This window comes from Bombus flavifrons, chromosome 3 (assembly GCF_040668555.2).
Source record: "Bombus flavifrons isolate JBK064 chromosome 3, iyBomFlav1_principal, whole genome shotgun sequence".
NCBI lineage: Eukaryota > Metazoa > Arthropoda > Insecta > Hymenoptera > Apidae > Bombus > Bombus flavifrons.
The window spans coordinates 10429689-10448879 of NC_138444.1; the positions used below are offsets into that span (position 1 = coordinate 10429689).

Consider the following 19191-nt stretch of genomic DNA (forward strand, 5'->3'; position numbering starts at 1 on the left):
GGAAAATTACGTGGCGAAAGGGGAAAAAGGAATGCTTTCTAGGAATGGCGATTCTATCGAAAATGCAACGTAATGCACGTTAACCTTCGATTGATATTTTTGGGTCATACGTGATTCTCGACAGTATAAATTACGTTTAGATTAGATTAATCGCTTAATTCTAGATATTTGATTAATGATAATTTTAGGTACCTGATTTTATTTTGTGTAATATATCTTACACGATAAAGGCCATAAAGATGTATTTAAAGAAAATACGAAGTAATCGTTGTTTTTTAGATCCATTGAAAACCACGGTGGTGTACGCGAAGACTTTGAGCTTCTAAGACTTTGAATTCGGTTGTACATGAGTTTCTCCATATATCACGTTTAATTCCATAATCAATGTATAGTTACGACTCTATCTTACGCCACGATACGTTTACACGACTGGGAAATATATCGTCAATTTTTTACAATAACAAACACAGCACGTTCTCTGTTTTACAGGAATAGTAGAAGTAATCCGACAAACGTCACTATGATTTTTCAGCTTTTCCTATGCGATATCCAATTTCAATTTTATGCTCTTGCTCGTTGAAAAGAAGACAAAATTCGAATATAACGTACTTGGCGAGACTGCGGTTAATAAAAAGCCAAGCTCGTGATATAAAATGACATTTGAAAAGCCGGGCCTCTGTGTCGTGGGAATGATAGAGCACAAAAGGTTTAGATAAAATGAAAACGTTTAAACACGATAATGAGGTTAGTTTATAGCCTAGCTTAAACTGTTTAACGTTCAAAATGTCCATCGTCGAATGTATTCTCAAGGAGAATAAAATTAAGTCCAGACACGTGTACGGTTCTTTCTCGTCGAAAAATCCCAGAGTGTAAGTCTAAACAAAAATTCACAACGAGAATTTAACGACACTGCTGACGCTGACGAGAGCAATTCGTTGATTCGCCTAATTCCCGTTATAGCCAACCTTGCCCCGGATCGCGTCTCGACTCCTCCGGGCTAATTCGTATAATTGTTTTTAACAATAGATTAGACACGGGAACGTGACTGGTCCATGTCGTTGGCCCTAGCTGAAAGTTCGTCTATGAAGTATGCGATACATGCGAATAAATTCTGCTTAATCAAATTATACGTTCGTCCGTGTAAATGAATTCGTCTAGCGTCCCTTTAACCTTCTACGCTATATTGAGTCTGCAATGTATTGAGTTACGTAGGTCCTCTTGTGATTTTTAACGAAATATTCTTCTTAATCTGTCGAAATCCTATGACATTTTATTTGTCTATTTTTTAAATTAATAATTCATCTTTATTAAGTATGTATTAGATTGTCCGAAAAGTGTCTTTCTTTTACAGACACGTCTTTTACAACGATGCATCTTTGTACAAACATGAAACCTAATCTGTCGAACGTTGTGATCTTTAATTTGTTAGAACAAAATGGACTATACGTAATTCGATAAAATAATATAAAACGGAAAACGTTGTGCATCTACTATTTCCTTATAAGGCGAAAGATACTTTTCGGATGACCTCATACAAATTTAAAGAGGATTAAGGGGTAGTGAAAGAATGGTAGCCGAAGATGAAGAACATTCGTGATACTGCGTTACGACTTTTATAACAAAAATAGAATAACTGACAATGTTAATGAAAAGGAGATGATTTTCCTGGCTCGAAGAAGAAAATTTAGTGATCCACTACTTCGGTAAAGAAATACTTGAAAGAAAGAAATGCTATTGTTGTACGTAAAGGAATATGAAGAATCTGCAGGGAAGGAGTCAGGAAGAAGATGCATACGAGTTGCAATTTACATAGAAAAATAGATTTGATTCTATGAAACTCGACAAAAATGTCGTGGTCCTTAGTTTTCTAAATTATACATTCTTAATCGAAAAATCGCTAGAGAAAACGTCTCTCCCAGAACTTCTCTTTCGACGTTCCACAAGAATCTCCAATCCTCGATCATTTTTCACGATTGCCGAAAGATCAAAAACCATTTCAAATATTTGGATTTAAACATCCTCGTTAATCCTGTCGTTTTCCCCTCCGCGTTTTCGCCCTATCAGAGATATCTTTTGTTCAGATTTTTTCAGATTTTCAACACACATACTATGTACCAAAACAAAATCATTAAACGCTGTCTATGTTTTAATAACAATTCGGGTCACATAAAACAGCACGGTTGATTTTGAAAAAATTCACAAGTCATCTAAAAAGTTTGAATTTGTACTTTAACACACACACACACACACACACACACACACGCGAGAGTTAAATTCAGATTATTCGGGAAGAACACAATCGTCGTAGATCGAGAAAAAACGAATGAAAACATCTTTTTTCTTCTTTCACGTTTTTGCTGACTTTTCCGTTCCTCTCTTTTTCCTGTCTCTTTTTCTCGCTGATCGACGATCATCCGCAGTTTTTACCGAACGCAAATACGTTGTCTGAGCGCGTGCGGCCGAGGTTGTAAGTCTGTAAGGATCAAGGTTAATCCGCATACATGCGCGTGTTCGCGGCTCGCGACGACTTTCAGCCGCGTGTTTACAGTTATCGGTTAGGTACTGTGGAAATCTCAGTTTATCGAGCCGCGTTCTGCCGTAGCAGCGAATTAACATTTCAATTTCGACCGCTTACGCCACCGCACGAACCCCTTTTGCCTTTCATGATAAATCATTCCTAGTGTTTGTTCACGAGGATCGTGCGGTAGAGGGCGAGAGAGAAAGCTGTTCGCTGAACGAACGTTCACGCGAGAATTTCTCGCCGATTCGACCCAGTTCAGTTGTGAACATCCATAGAGAAAAGAAGATAAGTGATAAGCCGACAGCAATTCTTTGATCGTTGGTTGAATAGGTTTCTATGAGCGAATGTATGATAACTTAAATATTTGTGATCCTTTGATGGTGCGATGGAATATGGAAGGATTCAGAATGTTCGTCGTTTCGCAGACTTATTTTACAAGTTCGAAGAATTATCTTAATTTGACGATTAACGAAAAACTATTTCGGAACGTACGGAGGAAATAGACGTTTGCTGTAAACACATAACGAATAGATTCTAGGAAACAATTTATCATTTTTCTAATTTTTCATTCTTACACTGAGTCCTTAAAATTTTCTCTTGACAGTTTCCATGTTCTTCTAACACTGGACTGAGTTTACAAATATTCCGAGTTGCCACACTGTTGAAACATTCTTTTATAAATAAAGTGTCTTGTTTATCCACACGTAACAGTACATAATAATAATAATAATAATATATTCGATGTCAATATATATGTACACATATTGTATATACATGTATATAAAAAATAACTGGGTCATTATCATGCAAATGTAGTACAATATCGAAGGTTATAACAACTCTGTTTCATTATTCTGAGAAAAGCTACGCTTAATGAAACCAAATGGACGACGTATTAGACATACCTTCAACATAAATAAACTCTAAATCCTTCCACGGAAGGACAAGCACACGCTGTGTGAAACGTGTAGGTAAAAAAATCGCGTGTAATCGTAGATAGAAGCGTAACGAGGAAATTAGGTCAATGACGAACGAATATCGAAAGGAGAACGAAGCAAACGAAGAAAGAATGAAAAACTGGCTGCGAAAAACCGAAGGAAGAGACAGTGGATTGTCGAAGAGGAAATGTCGCGTCGCGATCTTGAACCCCCTAGTTCGCCTCGCTGCTCTGGCATTCTCGTCCTCGCTGCTTCTGGTATTTGAATCGCAAATGGAACGGCCGCTTTCCTCGGTTTAGACTACTGCCGTTTTCTGTGTCAAGGATACGAACTTTCGGTCAGGGTACGAAAAGCCGGTTCATCTTCGATGACTGCACCTAAATACCCTCGCTTATTAACCGTCACAGAGGACGCCGTGTCGTTTTCTATCTATAGAGTTCCATCTTATCGGAATAGGTTCCGTTTCATTTGACGTCGTGAAAAGAGAAGTTGCAAGGTGAAGGAAGTTTGCCATGCGTGTCCGTGGTCAGATAAAGCTGAATAGATTCGGGTAAAAGCAGATGAAACTTTTGAAATGTTGATTCTACATTCTTCAGGGTGGCAGTAAAAATTCAATCGGAAACGAGTGATCGGCGAGTATCGATCTTTAGAACACGCTATCATATATAATCATCAAATATAACGCATCAAATATAACGTTAGGTATTGTAGAAAAGATTGAAAGTTTCGTATGAGATATGTTGGAAACTCTTGGCAATAAAACGATAATTTTTTCGTCCTCAATTCTTCGTCGTTTTATTATCGAATCGATTGTTATGAAATTTTATTAATAAACAAGAATGAAATTGTCGAAGGTTTGAAAGGTGCAAATGAATAAGCGCGAATGTCAAAGTTGGGCTGATAATTGTTGATAAATTTTATCAGTAAGGAAGAGCGAAACGCTGAAAGGGATGAAAGATGCAGAAGAAGAAACGTAAAGTGTCATATTTGTGGTATTCTTTCGATTGGAAACGTTCTCGTCAGCGAAGAAGCCGTTCGTACGATTCGTCAGCGACGCAATGATAGCTTGATTTCGCGGCCTGCACGCTACTTGCGATAGAAGGTAACGTTTAACGTGAACTTTGCAAGGTTTCTGCTCCTTGACTCGTCAGGCCGCGCAGTCCTTGCTGACGTTGTGACCGTAAGTGATAACCCATTTCTCAATACTAATTTATCTCCAATGAGAGAAAAAAAGAAACCTCGTGCACGGATAAAATACGGTGCTTGAAAAAGTTCCGTCAAAAATATTAAATGTAGATAGTTGGACAGATAAACGGCAGTCGAGGACGTGCGCAAGTTCAACTGAAGGCGCTTGCAAAACTTTGCTTGTGTTACACGTACACACGTACGTAAGTACGTGACTCGAGAACCGAATTTTCACCCGTTTCCACTAATTTTCTGAACGATAAATCGAAGAAGCTTTATACGTTCGAAGTTTAATTCCATTCGATTTGAAAGATCGAATTTTCTTTCATTCACGAATCATCAAAAAGTAGACAAACTTTGACAAATTATCGACTGATTCTGATCGATTTTCGGTTGATTTCTGTCGGTTTACACAAATCACTGGAGAGCGAAGCTGCCGCTTTGAATTCGACGAAGGATCGGAAAGATCGAAATTATTTGTAATTCGTTATCTCGTAATCCCTTCCGCGTGTCTATATTTGTTAAGAAGTAAGTATTAATATATTCCAGAAATATTGTAATTCCATTTAGAGCTACAAATGCTCACCAAAGAACGTTTTCATTTACTCGAAATGTCACGACAAACGTTTAACTTATTTGACGTCCTCCTACATCACTCGTTTTGTCCGGCGATCATACGTAAGCTCGCCACATATAATTCTAAGACATCGGTGAAAATTCCGCGAACGAGCTTGCACCGTGCAAAGCTCTCGAATTAATACACTCGGACAAAGTGATTCTCGATAGTGTAATGGACTACCGCGATGGATTCTATTTGCGGCAAATTGCATTATCTAGTGACACGTGGTGCGATGACGTGAAATGGAATCGATAAATCGTTGCTCTGCCGGCTGCCGCGCGACTAACCATCGATCGTTGTTTGCTCGAATTACATGACGTCAATTGACCGCGAATATTCGGCGACGTAGCTCGACGAAAAAATTCGTTTATCCTCCGATCCTCCCACATCGAAATTCCAACAATGACAAATTTAATCAAACTCGATATTCGAACCTAACGACTACGTAGCTTGTCCAAAATTATCTACAGCAAAGGGAGGAAAATAGGGAAAGCTGAAAGTTCTTTTTTGGTGCCTAATTTCATTTTCTTATTATTTCTTGCGATTTTTTATTTGGCATCGATTGCTAATAAGATTTGTATGAGATTTTATTAGTTTGATATTATTTACATATTGCTGTATTAATTGATGGTTTCAGGGACAAAAAATTGTGGAGATTTGGAGTATAAGAAGTTTATTCGGCGTTATATCGAGCACAATTTTTCCAGTTTTTAATATCGTAGCAGATAATGGCTGAATATTTTTTCTAGATTACGAATTCTTATTTCTTTCTTTTGTCTGTTTTAAAAAATTAACGAAAACTTCCACCGATACAAAATGATAGTTTGGGTAACAAGCAATCGTTGAGATTTGAAAAGACATATTCATGGGATGTGTTATAGAATGAAACTATGTCGAATATACAGGGTGGTTGATGGTACAAGCGGAAAGGGGGTGATTCTACGCGAAAAAGTCGAAAATATAGAATAAAAATTTTTTTTTTTAATTTTTCCATCGAGACAACGATCTACAGTGAGATCCGTTATAACATACCGCACGCGTACCGATCGAAAATTCAAAGTCGATTTTCTCGAAAACAAAGCCTCGAACGAAAAATGGTTATTCTATATTTTCGACTTCTTTTTTCGCGTAGAATCACCCCCTTTCCGCTTGTACCACCAGTTACCAACCACCCTGTATAACGTTGCAATCGTTCGATGTCGTCAAACATGACAACTAACAGCTGGAAATTATTCCTCAATTTCAAATTCTTATTTCCTTAAATTGTATACACAGGTTATTCGCACGAGATTAGAATCAGCTTGATACAATAATAATAATCTATTTTAATAATCTAGGTTGATGATTTCAGTGATAAAAGACTGTCAAGGAATTAATATCGATCTGAGGAGTCATATTCGTGGAACGTAATATGACATTAAACTATGTCGAACTCGATTATGTGTGTGTTTGATATCGTGTCTAGCAGTAACTTAGCGTTCACGATATACATCTGGTAGAGCAGCGTTGATTCTCTGACAAAGTTTCAAAATCCATTGAAACGAACAGCAGATATTAAAATTACTATAAATAATTGAAATTAATTCAATGTTTCGCTATTAACAATCTTCTTCTATATTATTTCGTACATTCTATTCGATTAGAAAATTGCTCGTTCATGTGGAATGATGAATATGACCTATTTGTTTACAGTGTAGTATATCTTCTGATGGATTTCATTTCGAAATGGATACACCTTGTGAAAAGATTATTAACGACGAAGAGATACGCGAGCTGTGTGTTCGACTGCAAAATTTCATTTTTGAAATGATTCTCAAGGCCTTGGAATATAAACGCGTTTTGCTGGAAGGTGGCCGTTTAATGTTTCTCGTGATCGAACGATCCGGAATTTTCAAGCCGGAAGTAATTAAATCTGCTTCTTAATGATACACACGCTGCTTTACGCGCGTGTACGAAGAAATATGAAGCAAGGTAAACGCTAGAGAATTTCTACGTTGAGCTAATAAACTTTTTATGTGATTCCGATGTAGATCAGCGAACTTATATCATCTGGCATCGATATCTGTCGATATTAGTCGACGTTTTCTTTAGATTATCCACACGCGATTCTAAACTTACATCGATATTGAGAAACATTTTTTACATAATCCGCGTAATCAGCACGATAGAATTAATTTGGTTTTGATGGAGAAACAGTAGGAATAATATTAGGATGTGTGGTAACGAAATTTTAACGAAAAGATAGCGGATAAAGTTGGTAAAAATTGTAAGATAATCGCCAGTTGAGTGGCGTTGGATTCAAGTTTCCCTTGAAAGAACTTGTCCATTCCTTTCGACACGAGTAATTAACATATCTCGGCCTCTCCTCGAATTTTGCTATGTTCTATTGTAGACTATACGTGTTAACAGTATATGCGATCAATATATTTAGTAAATAACGTTATAAATAGCAATGTTCTATGGACTTTTTCTAATAAAAGTAGCTTCGTGTTGCAGGTGAATTAAAGAAAATAGATATCGATCTTTTCGTATCTTTTATTTATAAAATATACTATTTTTAAGTATATCAATAGGAAATCTTCTTAAAACTATTTGAAGTGACCACCTTATGTAACGTCGATATACAGGCGATTAACAAAATTTGCGACCTGTTGTTTTACAAAACTTAATGATATCAACGTTTATCGGAAAAATCCTAGAAATCGAGAGAAAACGGTCATCACTCGATACAGTAAACGACGCTCTGACAACGACATAAACAATTCCATATATTAATAATTACATAACTTAATGCATATGCAATCGATTTTATACACGTGCCCGGTTAACAATGTATCGATGTATTTCAATGCAAATAGAATCGATTCTACGTCAATAATTAGCAAACGATGACAATAATTGCGATTCATTTCCAACTGCAATCCTTCGTAATCATCGTGCAGATGAAGAAACAATTAAGTTTGAATCACCAAAACAACTCCCTTCCTACTTCGCTTCTCTTCTCCGTCCTCCTCCAATGTTGTTTGGTTAGGACGTTGGAACGATCGAAACGGCGAAAGATCGCGCGTTTCCGCCTCGAGTCAAGAATGAAGGTTGTCCTTGATACCGGAGTGCCAACAGAAACTACGAAACATAAGACTAAAATATTTCAGTATGCTCGAGCCGTACACGATTCGTATACAATCGACTAGGTGCATTATTGACTGTGTGCCAGACCAGCCTCGATGTACGGTCGCTGCCGAAAGTATTTCAACACGCGTTATTATACTTCCATAATGTGGAATTTCAATAGCGCTGCAACGAGGCTCGTCTATCGCTACCAGATTGGCAAAATTTGAAACAAATTTCAAGACATAAGTTTCATAATGATCATCATCATGAAACACTTTGGAAAGATCAACACAGTGTCTGAACGCACTCAGTTACTCGCTAATAATAAGCCACGATGTATGTTTATCTTTGGTACCAATGACATGTTTACGGCTATCTATACTATAGACATACTAATTTACTACTAAATGCATCGTTGCAGTAAATATCTCGTAACTTTCACGTACATTTCCACGTCGCATCCAAATTGTGCGAAGCGTTTCGTTAAACCGCTAATAAAGTCTCGATACGTTTTACGTAACACGCACGTATAAAAGTTTTCTGTGACGTTGAAATACTTCCGTGAGCCACTACTGTACGTAGAATATCGCCACAGGTCTTCTATTCGACGCCGGCTCTACCTCCTTTAAAGGGTGATGTACCGCTTAAACGAGCATCGGCGTATTTAAAGTCGTGATATCGATGCGATGGCTGAATAGAGGAACAATGTCAAGACCTTCGATTTTTACGACACACACAAGAATTTATAGAACGTCGAGGAAGGCACAGATTTCGAAACATTGAACGGAAGAATAGTCTACGGGGTGGAAGGAGAACGAGGTGATTTGCTTTTGTCGAAATACGTGGTACGCGGGGCTTCAAACTTTTCCTAATTGGAGAATCGTAATGGAATTTGGCATAAATAGTACGAGATGCCTAGTAATTGAATATAAAGAAAATATAAATTTTTATGAACAGTTAAGATGGAATGCCATTTCGTGGTAATAAATGTTGCAGGATGTTTCGGCGATTGAATGATAATAGAATCATTTTTTTTTACTAATTATGAGAATTGGATTGAAATTTCCCTCTGGCAAAGTAAATGATGTAGGAAGTGACCTTTGCTGGAACTTTCGTTTGTTTCTTTTAATTTGTAGTTTGTTTATCAGGTAGCAACATCGAGATTGAAAGCGATATGACGGATAAAAATACGTGTCTCGGTGGAAAATTGAGCAACGCACGAAACTCGAGTCAATTAAATAAGCCGCCTAGCTACGAGATGAACCGACCGCAACCAGTCTTGTCTCGTATTATAGACCGATTAGGTAGAAGTCAGCTTCGAACAGCTTTAACAACACCTTCGCGCACACGTTGCTTCTTTTCACGTAACCTTGCTGCCATTATCTAACCAGGAAACGTCCTATTGACTAATATTGTTTGCAATACCATTATTATATCATCGCTGAGGTGGTCATTATTGCGCAACTTTGCTGTTGCTGATACCTGAACGATATACCACGATATTCTATTTGTTTTTATTGCTCACTTTTGCAAATCTGTAATATTGCTCACAAGAGAGAAAGAGAGAGAGAGAGAGAGTATAAATAAAAGTTATCCTTTTCACTTTTTAGTTATTTCATTTCTAATTGTGTGACTCATTTTAATTTCGAATAGATTTATGATCCATTTAGTTTCTTAGAAATAAAAGCGAAATGAATAGTCACATAGACAGGAATTAAAATAAACGAAGGTTCGTTTTCGAGAAGAACGTGGATCATCGATGAGGTATGCGAGCTTCCGAGTAAGAATGAGGGAATTCAGTCCACTTTCTTGCCAGACCTTTCCTCTAAACTAAATTATTTATACCATGGATACGAGATACTACCGAAATACTAGAAAATTTCTTGTTCAGAAAATATATTCAACACAGAGACATTCAACGAAGAAATCAATCTACGAGTGTTATACTCATAATCACGAGATATAGGACAATCTATGACCTAAACTCTACGATAACTTCAGTAGATTTTAATGTCCTCCTTTAGGAAGCTCGCATCAACCATCTGCCAACTACCTACTAACCAATACTAGCGAAGTAATCTACAAGCACATAGAATCACCGTCAAACTTTACAAATTACGGTGCTCGTAAATTTCATGAGAAAATTTGCTACAATCCTTTTAGTCGCCCTTAGAAGCTTATGTCAACATTAATTTCGCTACTCGTCTCATATTTAACTTGTGTAGAAAGCGCATCTATTGGCACGTCGACTCGCTGTTCTACTTTAAAAATATATAATGTACTTCTTACGAAAGACTTCTCAACAATTCCAATCTGTTGCAAAGGCGTGCACAAAACTAACCAAAAATATTTCTCTGAACCTCGCTCGATCCCCTTTAAAAGACATCAAGAGCAATCGGAACCTCTTCCATCTGTCTCGTACCACTACTTTTAACTTTAACCTGCTTGAGACGCACCTACACAAAATTTGTTGGCACGTCAGACCAATGCCTGTCCTCTTCTCCTTGCCGCGACTTCTGTATCCCTTTGCTCCCTGTTTTCGCATCGATCCCGACGAATGCCAAGAACGGTTGGTTCGATCTCGCGGATCGCCCGTGACCCCGGCTGCACTTTCCGCGCGCAACCCCCGTGCGGGAAATTGCGATCTCACCTTCGCTCGACGGCAATGCCAGCCAACGACCTTGGCCTTGCCCGAATAAGACGCAGCCTTGGCGACCGGGCGATCGATGCGACCGCCACCGTCAGCCGGTGCAACTGCAGCCGGGGGAACTGGATCCGAACTGGTTCTCACGTGTTCCCGGTTTAGATGCATCGCGTGCTTTCGTCGTATATGCCACGTCGACCGGCCATCCTCCGATCTCGAAATCCGTGTCACGTGTCCAACACGGTGGCGGAGACGAGTTCCGTTTTCTCTGCTCCCCTCTCAAGGCTTCTTGTTCTTTCCGTCTGCTTCTTAGGTTCTTTCTTTAGAGATAGTTTCTTATATCGAGAGAAGATGAAACGTAGCGTCGGTTTCGAAGCTTTGTGCAAGTGCGGTGACTCAACGATACCAAGACAGACGCCAAGACATGGGGAATTTATTATTTCCGATCGGGACAATTGCGTCGGTAGGTTTTTTGCTCAGTGCTTGGGTTAGGTTTAGAGGATTAAGGGAGCTCCTTTTATCGTAGGAATAGTTGTACATGCGTTTCTTAATTAGCCGATGTTAGATTTGCGTCGCGTTAACGCAAATTTTCATTTAATCGTTTCGTTCAGCCAATTTACAGTTTGCCATAGGGTTACCATCGTAATCGCGAAGGGGAATTTCAGAAATTTGGTCGATATCTGTTATAGTTTATTTTCCTCCGTGCGGATCTTGCAATTCGATGAAACGAAGGAGAAACTGCGGTATTCGACGATACTGTGACAAATGATTTTTTCCAAATTATAGAAATTGTTCTTGTGCCTGCGGTTTATGTAATGTGGTTCCGTGATGTGTCTATTATCCTTACGCGTGTTCTGTAACTCGATAAAACAATAATTTACTTTCCTAATGAAAGTTAATGCGATAGTTACGAATTATTCTATCAGAAACAGAAGGAATGAAATTTCTGCACGTTCAGTGTTAAATTGTTCGTGTCGCGTTACAAATAATGAAGCTATCGTACAGAAAATTAATCGGACCATGAAATTGACACACAGGATAAAGGTTAAACTCTTCTTAGGAGTTTCATGGATCGAGTCACGATCGATTGTTGTTCATTGGGTCGATTACTGTATCTTACTCTTATTCTATATTTGGATTTATCGTATAGGTGTGCCGTGGCGTAGGTCAAGAATAATTTGGCGTTGATTTCTTCAGATTTGGCTTGCGAGTAGCGTAGTATTTTCAGTGATCCTTCGACGAAGTGGAAACAACGAATCGAAAATATTCTATTCCCGTTTTAGCTTAGTTTTATGTAACGTGATTATATTATTCACAAACTGTTGTCCCGGAAGAATAGTGACATAACCGCGAAAGAAGTAATTTTCTAGGAGATTAGAAAATTTTATTTAATCATACCTGCATTTAAATAATACAAAACTGTTTGGTATTACATAATCCTGGAATCAAAGGAAATTGCATATTTTAGTTAGTTTTTGTTTCATTAAAAATATTAAATACTTATACAATTACATACAATTTTACAATTCCGTTGTTGATCTTTCAATGTAATGACATGAAGAATAAAAAAATCAAAGTATAAAAAGCTACATTTTAATATATTTTAGTAAGTAACAGTAAACAAGTAGTAAGTATTTTAATAAATATAAAAAGTAACAAGTATCATAGAATAATGATGAGAAACAACAAGAAATAAACAGTAGTAATATAACAGTAGTAATAGCTATGAAACTAATCTGCCTCATAGTATTTTGCCTGATCAGCGTCGCAACACACGACTGCTGGATCATCGTAAACCGTCAGCGAAAATCCACGGATCAGCAGAAGATCTCTACTACTCTACTTCTCGTCGAGAATCGTCCTGTCCTCGTTTTCGAAGAGTTTTTAATCAAATTGCATAATGTTATGCGAGATGCGATGACGCTATAGCAATCTTCTCCTATTCGCGACACGCGGTATCAGTTCTTCCGGATAATTTTGCACAAAATGCGAACGCAATACCGACGTTTACATTTCAGATTCATGAATAGAAACGGTATACAAGGGGTTTTATTTCAATCTTTCCACGATATCTTCAAGATTGATGGCCAATGAAAAGAGTATTTCAAACGAAAGTTAACCTATACCAAGGGAAATCTGATATAAGGGATGTTACGGCAGATATATGATTTTAATTTACGTGAAATATAAAACTCTCAGGATCGACTCTCTTTTTTATTTTTATTTTTATATAGTTTTTACAACATTTTTTTTCTATCAGAATATATACATGTTCCTCTCATATATACGTACGTACACGTGGAAGCAAAGCTCGTAAAAGAATAAATTCATAACGCGTCGAGTATTTCAGATAAAATTTGCTTTAGAATTATCAAGTTATTTCTAGATGCATATATTTCGGATTAATTGTGTTCTAAGGAAGTAAAGTGCCAATAAAGTATTACGTATATTTAATTTGATATAATTATTATAATTCATATACGAGCCGTCTGACGGTAGAGACAGGAAGATATAAATCTTTCCGAAATAATTAATAAATCCACGGAAATTTGTATTGAATCTGTCGAATCCTGCAATTCGAAAAATTAAGTAAGATAAGAAGAATAAGATTAAATAAGAAGAAAAATTAAAGAAGAAATAAAAATTTCCATAATACAGAATCGATTGACGTTAGCGTCCGCGATTAAAAAATTGTCTCTTTGTGAAAAACAAAGAATATAACTCGTATTAAGTCACGTTATTCTCCTTCGTTTATTGTTTAAGAGAGAATCTATCGGAGAAGAGTAACCCTGAACCATTTATTCCGTGTCAGCTTTGAATGAAAAATTTCATAATCTCGTTTTAACATGTTCGTTGTGTAAGAATAAGAATAATGTTAGATTTTGAAATGCAATCGAAAGGCGAGGGCGAGTCAATCGAGAACGCGATCGATAATGATAAACACGATTACGCGTGTAAATAATTTTCAGCAATATATTTCTTGTGGTTGATTAAATCGGTATACGAAACTTGTGAAGTTATCAGGCTACTAATTACAGTTGCACACAAGCTTCATGTATACGGTTGGATCACAGTTGTAAATTTGTATGTATTGCGGGACGCGTGTTTTACATGTTCTGGGTATCTTCTGATAAAACACACGTGTAAGTACAAAATCCTTGGTAATTTTGAAGCTTATATTTTAGCAGCTATAAGCTATATAAGGTATTCTTTCTTTTAAGGAAAACGTCAGTTACAATTTAATCTTCTGCCGAGGTTAAAGTTAATAGTTCCTTTGCACTGTGTGATTAATGCGAGCAAAAGGTGATTCCAACTGCAAGCTGTAGTCAAGAGAAACGTGACGCGTTATTTGTGACGAGATATCGAGATTTCCTGTGTTTCATGCGAGTTTCCATGCTTCGCTTTACGGATGACGTTATACGCGTAAGTCGTGCTTTGTAAAATTCCAAAATAGTCAGAAAATATGTAATGTTGTAACTGATACAGTGCAAAGCATCGGATTACTTTACTCTCCAAAAATGTATTCCCGGGTTTCCCTATTAAAACGCAACTTTACCCGCGATCTTCTCCAATGAAGGTGTTTTATCGCTCGTTTTACGTTTCCATTAAGCTTCTCGAATATCTACTATTCAAAATTACACCTAATCTACAGGTAACAAGTTTCCACGCCTAATAGCTTACCCTCCAAAAACATACGGATTCCTCTATAAAAACTCGCCTTTACTCACGTCATTCTCGAGTTAAAGATTCGATCACTCGCACCGCGTTTCCTCTAAACCTCTCAATTAGCCGCTGTCCAAGGTTGCATCGAATCGATAGGTAGAAGATTTACAGTTACGGGTGACGCAGTTGCCGGTTGGCAAGAGACGAATTACCTCGTAATTCCGCGTTAAACGGCGCCTTTGCTCCACGTAAACGCGTTCACGAGCACACATTCCTACCTCTACATGTATTGGCCGTGTGCATTTATACGTGGAGAGCGAGAAGCTCGGGCGCACACGCGAGCTGAGCTGGGACATCTCTCTTCTCTCCGCCGCGGCTCTTCGTAGGAAGGTTCCACGGCGACCGACGACGGGTGTCGGTGGCACGGAACGCTCGACGTCGACGTCGTACAAGGACAAGGCCACGTGGTCACGGGCGGCTGGGACGGACACGTATACAGATATATCGGCTACCAGTCATGCTACACTGCCACCACCACAACAGGCTCGCCTATAATCGACACCGTTTACCATCGCTGACCTCTCCGCGGACCGCTACCCATCGTGTCCATCCAAACCAATCGAAATCACAGGGACAAACCTTGTTATTTTCAAAGACTGGATCAATTTTCCCAGGATTATTCGCGTTGTACGCGAAGAAAGAAGTTTTGTTGACAAATCGTTCGAACTTGGTGATTCGTAGTCGATCTTTGGTGTCCTTAGACGAAATTGTATCAATTTTCTAGAATTATTCGTGTCGTATGTACAACAGGAAAACATGTTGCTACGGCCTCTAAGAACGATGAACTTTGTTGTTTTTGTGGATGAAATTTCTCCACGGTCATATCCGTTTTATATTCGCAAAGAATTTTATCGACGAATCTTTTGAATTACGTAATTCTTATTGGGAGGTCTTTGAGCGTCGTGCGTTGTATATTACGAAAGAACTTTTTTCACGAATCGCCTGAGTTTCGTGATACTTATCAAGAAACTTTAACCACAGCGAGTTTCGTTATTTTCGATGGAAACTGAATTTCTTTCAAGTTTTCGAGGATTACCTGTGTTTCATATTACAGAAGAATTTTATCGACGAAGCTACTGAATATCGTCGAGCTTTGTTATTCCTTTTTTTTTACTGGAAATTGGAGCAGCTGTTTGAAAGTTATTTGTGTTACTTACTTGAGACAATTTGACACGTAGAAGAAGAGCGAACTGTTGTAGAATCCCACTTATTTCGGCGAAGTCTTAATTGGTGTCAATTAACTCGTTTAGTTTCTCCCGTTAAATAATTGTCCCCCCTATATTAGTTTATAAGCGTTAGCGAGAAACGAACCGAGATTTCGTTACATAGTAATAGATATATTGCCAGTTAGAAGACGGAAGGAGAATTATATTTAGGAAAATGGCTGGTGTTTTCGATCAACACACTATTATATATTCTATTTTTTAGCTTGGGAGTTTGTTTATATTATGAAAGATCGTAGCGCAACTGTCTGTGAATTTGACAAAATTAGTAATCCCAACGACTGTGTTGACGATCATTGTATAATAAAGATACTACGACTTGGTTACCGAATTACGTACAGTTGCCGTCGTGTCTGATCTTTACGAATCTATTTCACTTACAGCTGAATTACACGGTCACCGACGCGCTTCAAATATCTGTCACGTGTTATCGCAGAAAAGGACGATAAAAATAAATATGACACTAGTAGAGAACACTTTTTTTTTCACCAACGTAGAATGGTGTATACTACACGTAAAGTATATACTATACGTGAACTATATACTACACGTGAACGTTCCATACGTAATTCTAACGTTCGGTGCTATAATAGAACATCCATAAATATCCTGCGCCCAGGTAATCGATACTATCCCACTGCAACACAGTTTCACGTATAGTGCCACAGTGATACGTACAATACGATTTAATTATGTGCCAAACAATAGGAAACACAAAGTCATCCTCTTGCATTTCATGCTTTAAATTTAAATGTTTCATCATTTGAGATTTGTTTTATCAGGCGCAATGGAAGTTTCTTACGAGTCTATGCTGCTCTGTCCTTTTGTAACTTCTCCTTTAACCGAGAGGTAAACGTTTGTACTGTTTAAAGTTCTCGACGATTCTTACGATTTTATTAATTGTATTACGAATAGTCGCGTTTCAAAGTTGAATGTATCTCGGTTGGTCAAACGATCTCGTTCTAAACGAAATTTTTATTGGACTTTTGTTTAACGATTGTCTTAAAGTCGATCTTCCCTGTAATATCGTACGAATGTTGACTTCGTGTTAACGTTATCAATTTATCACGCGCACAAAACATGTTCGCCTCTGATACATTGCTCGATACAACAGGATCATTTTAATGGAATTTTCTTTATCATTTTATCATTTTAATAGAATCAATTACCGATTTTTAATAATTCCAATAATTTCCTCGTCAGTCTTTCCGAAAACATACAATAACAACAGACATACAATAATTCCAATTTTCAAACAATATTCCTAACCATTTCCAGCGATTAAATTCATTGAAATATAAAATTCAATGAAATCAAATCAGAATACTCTCCCTTTCAACTTATCGTGACTTATCTACTTATTCATTTCTTAAAAGTTGTCTCATAGAAATAATTTTGTTCGGCAACGTGTAATGTAAAATGTGTTGGAAAATGATCTCCACATGGAGATTGCCCCATTTTCCACGCATCAGTGCTTTTACACTTCTTCCTTTCTCCAGTAAACTGAATGCAACTTCCTGACAACGTCGATAGACCGTATCAGCGCGCAAAAGTCGCGTTTCTCGCACCTATACCGCTCAAGGACCCGGGCAAGGAACACGACGAAGATCATACTATTGTCACGGCCTTGAGAGACGACGCACGTGTACCCGCGCGACGTCTCGCATCGGCCTTGAAATTTGTACGGATCGACAAGTTTCGTGGTGGCCCCTTGCCGCGCTATTACCAGCGCCTACGTTCATACAGAGATAATCTTTGCTTACAGGAGCTGCTGGAGCGGCCGATAACAATGCACTTTTCACTGACTCGAGTCTTTGCTATGAGACACTGATTGCGTCATCTTCCACGTATCCTCGTGGATCAAAGATGTATTCGAGACGGCGAAACGGCACAAGTTATGGTTTTGAGAAAAGAAAGACAAGAAGACACGTTAAGTAGGTGTTTCTTATCAGTTTCGACGATTTATTGGCCAAATCGTGAACGAAGGTGAAAAATGGATAGTACGTGGAGTTTCGTCGATTTTATGACATAGCGAGGCGACAGTTGGTGTACAGTCGATTTCACAAATAACATTCTATATACAAGACGCTCTTCTTGTTGTTTATTTTTGAGGAAGTGTATTCTTTGAAATATTTTCCTCTTTCACCGGCCACGAGTTAATCGCAATTAAATATGAGAAAGTTATGCTTAGACCGCGATGAAATAATACTTTGAAGAATTTCAGTCTCTTTGAATCATCGGTTATTTAATTATTTAATTAATCCTAATTTGCATAATATCTCTGTATAAATTACGCCCAAAGTTTCCTAACTTCTCCTTAAAATAAAATAAAATATAGAAAGTAAAATAAATACAAGATAAAAATAAAATAGTTGCCCGTTCCAATAACAACATGTAGCAAACGCGACAACACCGAGGTTTCAGAACGGCCGGCTCGCATCGCTAATCGAGCTGCGCCACGCTCGCTTTAACGTTTTCACGTACGATCTCTGACGTGTCCGGTGATTACATAAAACGTTTCTGCCCTTGTCCCCTCTGGAATGATCGATTGGTCTCGCGTTTTCTGGCCGCGGATTACCGCGACCGCACGCCTCTAAACGGATTCTTTGGCGGCCAGCGTGGAAGGTTATCTGGCCGAGTGTCTTTACGTACACGTACACTATCGTTCGTAAGCTCTGTACAGTTTACACAATTTCTAGCAACGGTATTCGAATTTCATTAAAGTGTTACAAATTAACGATGAATTAGCATTTCTTGCTTTATTACGAAATCACGATCGTAATTCGTGTATTAATGCGACTGAAATTTAATTGAGAAATTGCGGAATCGAGACGCGGGGAGTTTATCTGCAAACGACGAAATAATTCGATCAGTTTTATCAATTACAAACATTAATTTCGTTAATGCGCAATGCTTCTCAAAATCAGTTTAATCCCGTCGAAATATCCTGATACGTACCAATGACGATCCTAGGGAACAAAATCGTCGATCGTCGATTAATCCTGCCGATTTTCCCCACTCATTTTCGATCCAATTATATCTTTCTTTTTTCACGTTAAAAAATATCTCAAGCTCGAACGAAATATACAAAGTTTATTATTCGTACGCATGATTTCTCCTTTCAATGTTAAACGTCTCTTCCTCTAAACCGCTAGAAATCCTTGCTGATTGCTAAAATTAGATTGAAACATAAAAATTCGAGAATCGCGACAGAACTACTACACGTC

General features: G+C 37.9%; 1 long non-coding RNA gene across 1 annotated transcript in view; it reads left to right on the forward strand.

The window, feature by feature from the left end:
- The window catches only part of LOC138178613 (uncharacterized), a 131657-nt gene extending 113607 nt beyond the window's left edge, over positions 1-18050 (forward strand). Inside the window, exon 5 of the long non-coding RNA XR_011172757.1 lies at positions 17730-18050. This is a non-coding gene — a long non-coding RNA (uncharacterized LOC138178613). The remainder of the gene's footprint in view (positions 1-17729) is intronic.
- The last annotated feature ends 1141 nt before the right edge of the window (positions 18051-19191 follow it).